The sequence below is a fragment of the Rutidosis leptorrhynchoides genome, chromosome 3 (assembly GCF_046630445.1).
Source record: "Rutidosis leptorrhynchoides isolate AG116_Rl617_1_P2 chromosome 3, CSIRO_AGI_Rlap_v1, whole genome shotgun sequence".
NCBI classification, from domain to species: domain Eukaryota; kingdom Viridiplantae; phylum Streptophyta; class Magnoliopsida; order Asterales; family Asteraceae; genus Rutidosis; species Rutidosis leptorrhynchoides.
In genome coordinates, this window is record NC_092335.1 from 607,317,519 (window position 1) to 607,322,622 (window position 5,104).

At 35.5% G+C, this 5,104-nt stretch overlaps 1 pseudogene; it reads left to right on the plus strand.

The window, feature by feature from the left end:
• The first annotated feature begins 1,319 nt into the window (after positions 1-1,319).
• On the plus strand, positions 1,320-2,280 carry LOC139902226 (leucine-rich repeat receptor protein kinase EMS1-like; annotated as a pseudogene).
• The last annotated feature ends 2,824 nt before the right edge of the window (positions 2,281-5,104 follow it).

Genomic DNA, 5,104 nt, shown 5'->3' on the forward strand with positions numbered 1-5,104 from the left:
TAGGATCAAGAGGGAAGTAACCAATCGGGGGGAAGCGGGGGAAGCAAAAACTTTTTTTTTCTTCGTTTTTTGAAAAAACTTTGTTCACGAACATTATAGATGAGATGAAAATATGAACATTTAGTAGAGACACTTTGTGATAAATGTTTTTATTTTGGCGGGAAAACGCTCGAAGAAGTAATATATAACAATTATCGTGTTTTTCGAGCGTATGTTGAGGTTTTAGCTATTGGGGTTTAGATATTAGGGTTTATAGGGTTTAGATATTAGGGTTTAGAAATTTAGGGTTTAGGGTTTAGATTTAGGGTTTAGATTTAGGATTTAGATTGAGTTTTTAACACGAACGGTTTAGAGTTTAGGGTTTAGGGTTTGGTGTTTTGGGTTTATGGAATAAACCCAAAACACCAAACCCTAAACCCAAAACCCTAAACCCTAAACTCTAAATCGGGCTAAATTTTACTTCACAAAACATGGAAAAAAAACGTTCATATTCTTCACGAACAATATTATCTTGAATGTTATTTTTGTCGATCGTTTTCCCGCCTAAATAATAACATTCATCACGAAGTGTCTCTTCTAAATGTTCATATTTTCGTGTGATCTTGATGTCGGAAAAAAAAATTCCAAAAAAATGAAAAAAAAAAAATTGCTTCCCCCCGGTTCCCCCTGATTGATTACTTCCCCATTGATCCTGCCCCTATATATATATATATATATATATATATATATATATATATATATATATATATATATATATATATATATATATATATCAATTATTGTTATGTAAAAAAAAAAATTTGTGATGAATGAAAATATGAAAATATTTCAAACATTAGAATCCCATTAAAATATGAACATTTAAAAAAGACACTTTGTGATGAATGTTATTATTTTAGCAGGGAAACGTTCGAAGAAATAAATGATAACGTTCATTGCAATGAATGTTTTGCTTCTGTGTTTTTTTTAGGGTTTAAAAATTAGGATTTAGAAATTAGGGTTTAGCTATTAGGGTTTAGAAATTAGGGTTTTGGGTATAGAAATTAGGGTTTAGGGTTTAGATTGAATTTTTAACACGAACGGTTTAGAGTTTAAGGTTTAGACTTTGCGACCTAGGATTTAGGGTTTTGAGTTTAGGGACTAAACTCAAATAATATTGACACCCATAGCGAGCTTCATCTTCATCACCCTCATCATCTCCTTCATTTACTTACTCTGCAAAAGAACCAAAAAAACATTATCATGATCCCGAATCTTGCCACCTTACCTGAACCGTCCGACCCGTACCCAATCTTGCTAATTCAACTTTTATTACAAGTATGGTCGAAAGTCAAATTTTTGACCCGTCTTTGATCCGGATCGACATATCTCACTTGGTCAACCTGACCCGAAACTTCTCGCCCGATTTGATCGTGGGTGATGGAAGTTTCGGGTTGGTTTATAAAGCCACGCTTCCTTCCGGCGCCACGGTTACTGTTAAAAAACTCGACCGTGACGCCTTTCAAGGGTACAGAGAATTTATGGCGGAGATGGAGACATTTGGCAAGATTATACATGATAATATCGTTAACTTTTTTGGGTATTGTGCCTCGGGTTCGGATCATATTTTAATATTTGAGTTTATTGAATAAGGGAGCCTCGACCAATGGCTTTATGACACGCCATCTTGTGTTAATGAGAGATTACCGTTGTCATGGAGGCACAGAATAAATATTATTATTAGGGTAGAAAAAGGGATAGCCTTCATGCATAACTTAGATGTACCTATAAATCTAAAATTCATAGGCATATTAAAGCTAGTAATGTTTTATTAGATTCGAATTTTGAAGCCCATATTATGGATTTTGGTCTAGCTCGAAGGATTGGTAGCGAACATTTCCATGTTTCGACTCAAGTAGCCAGAACAATGGGTACACCCCACTAGAGTGTATAAATGGACTGACTTAATCTACGGTTATGGGAGATGTGTATAGTTTTGGTATACTAATGTTTGAGATCGCAACATCTAGGCGTCTGAACTTGCCATTGAAGGACGAAAATGGAAAAAGGGTTCGGTTAGTTCAATGGGCGACAAAAATGGTGTCTGGGAATCGAGAATTGGAAATGGTTGATGTCCGCCTATCGAAACAAGAACTAAAAGAGAACCGAGTTGTCGACTTTTTCAAAATCGCTACATTATGTACAACGGAAAGACCTAGATTACGTCCGAGTATGAATGAAGTTGTTAAATTATTGAATCAAATTCAAGATGAAGCCACAAATTTGAGAAATGTGTTTTAGTGTTATTGTTATTACTTCTTTATTTTTTATTTTTATTTTTATTTTTTTTAACAACAGTTTGAGATCACCTAGGGGGCTAAACCACTCACGTGTTCATCTCCCGCAGTTGCATAACTCGACCCCAACTGCTGCTCCGGAGGAAACTCGGCCCAATCCGAGGGCATGGGCGATAAAACCCCCCTCCCCTACTGCCTCCGCAATTTGATGTGCAGAAGGCACCCTTAGATGAAATTTTAAGAGTTAAGGGACAACCTTGTGTGCATAGTATTTAAAGAAAAATGTTAACAGAAACTATAACAGTAACACAATTGTAATGAAAGCATGTTTCATAGTTTCCTGTATAATATATGAGCACCGGAAGATGGTTTTGTCCTTAATTTCAAGTCATATAAATGGAGTATTTGTTTGTGAATTAAAAATATTGAGCACTTATTACATTTAAGAGTACAGTTAGATATATAAAGTACATTTTTATGGTTCAGAAGAAACAGTTATGGAATAATCTAATTAAGCTGCATACATGCCGGTAAAAGTGGCTTTACCTTTTTAAGAAATATTCTGATTAAGTTGTACTCTTATGCTGCAAAGAAACAAGGATTGGTCAGTTAGAGAAAATTGCCTACTGTGATCTCAACTGATAATACAAGAGTTGTTTTGATAGCCTTTGGCAATGCAAAAGTGCCCAGTGGGCTTCATTTGTTCAATAATCAGATACTTTGGGCTTATATTTTGCATCCATGCAATCTCTAAAGAGTATCTCAAGGCCCATTACTTTGAAGCGGTTGAAGGAATAAGTTGTTGCAAATTAAAATTTCCTAATCACCAAGGGTACGTGGCCCAACTAGTTAAGGTTTGGGTATCACCAAAGTGTGAGGACTCAAGTTCGAATCTCGGAGAGTGCATACACTATGAGATAGTCACGTGGACAGTCAGCTCAGATCCCATTGATTAGTAGGTAAGAGGTCCGAACCATGATTTAAAAAAAATCGTCTTAGGATCTAACTTGACAAATTAGAAACATAGCTCCATCCACATGGTGGAAATTAGCTTAGTGTTTAGTTACTTTAGTTTAGTTACGTAAAAATATCTTCGGTTTTTCTCTATACCAAGTATTAGAGCTTTCTATTTCTTAAAAATTAGTAGTAAAAATTTAGAATACTTGTTTAAATGTAAAGGATGCGATTACATTTTTACAAAATGTGAAAACACCACGATCAAAGTCCATCGGTTACCTAACATAAATATTACAACGTGAACCACGTAGTAGACTTGCCTGAGTAGCCACTGAGTTTTCCAATGAAACACATCACCCGGGTTTGATTCATGTCTATGTCAAATCCTTAAGAAAGAGAGTGTGACTAGAAGGAGCCATAATGGGCATTTCGCCCGGCCAGTACCAAGTCTCGCGCTCCGGGGGCTTGATTACCCGAGGTTCATAGGAGTTTCCTTGCTAATCTTAAAAAATACAACTACGTATAAAATTACTAAATTGTTTATACAAGTTTCATAAAAAGTTGTTTTTCAAATGGCCTTTGACAGTGTAAAAGTCCCCAAAGGGCTTCAACTGTCCAATAATCAGATACTTTGGGCTTAAAAAAGGTTATTAACGAAAGCACTCATTTCTCGTACAAACAATAACGATGCGTTCTCAAATAACATTATTAATTGCATAAGTGCTTCACAAGTCATAAGATAACTTAAGACCTTGCGACTTTGGTAAATTTTGGTCATGATCAATATTTTTCCGGTCGCAATCGAAAAATTACCAGTAATGACCGACATGTATGGTTTGAGACTTGCGACTGATCGATATTAATCGGCATTCACTTGCGACTCGGTTTGCAGCTTGGTTTGCGAATACAACAATAATAATATGATATGTTTTTCTATAATTCGAAAAAACATACATTACACATGTTCGTTTAATACATCAATTTCCTATGAGGTACATTATAAGAAGACGAATCATTATTATTAAGATCAAGAAGCGAAATAAATTGGTAAGCAGCATTCCGAGAAGGTAGTTGATTCATGATGGTTTCGATAGCATCATGCATCCTATTAGCAATGGTGTAGCCGACACAAAATCTAATACCGTTTATGAACCAAAACATCATAGTGACCTCTATAACAGAAACGCCATAAAATTCACTCTTATACCCACGTCACGTTATGTTACTACGGATAACTTAATAAAGATCTTCATAAAAACACAATACATATAGCTACAATGCAGATGTCTACAAAGAGGAGTTGAATAACTATTTGAATAACTTCGTCCATATGGAGGTAAATGCTATATGTGAGACGAGGCGCTACACTTTAGCATGTCGGATCAAAACTAAAAGAATAAAATTATCAGTTTTGGTGTAGGAAGCCCAACCCATTATTGAATGTTGTTGGAAACCAATTATAGCACATACCATCCAACTGGAAATAGATTGTCTTTGAAACGTGTATCATGAACATTCTATTCATAGTTTAGAAACATTATTCGAACAAATATACTTATCTGAAAATCTTATATACTCATATCGAGATGGGTCGCAAATAGCAAGTCGCAAATCTACTTGCAATTTGTGTAACCGGTTAATATCAGAATTGGAAAGCTTTGCAAGTCTGCGCGGTTACCTTGCAACTGGGTCTACGATTTACGAGCTTGGCAGTCACACTTCGGTGGCTGCACAAGGTAACCTTGCGAATGGGTTTGTGAATTGTGCAAGGTTAATAATTTTCTCGACATTCTTTATTAGTTGATAGTGTACCCAATATCTTGAGTAAATTCCATAAGACATAAAACAATTGCCCGAAGGCAATTTACAAC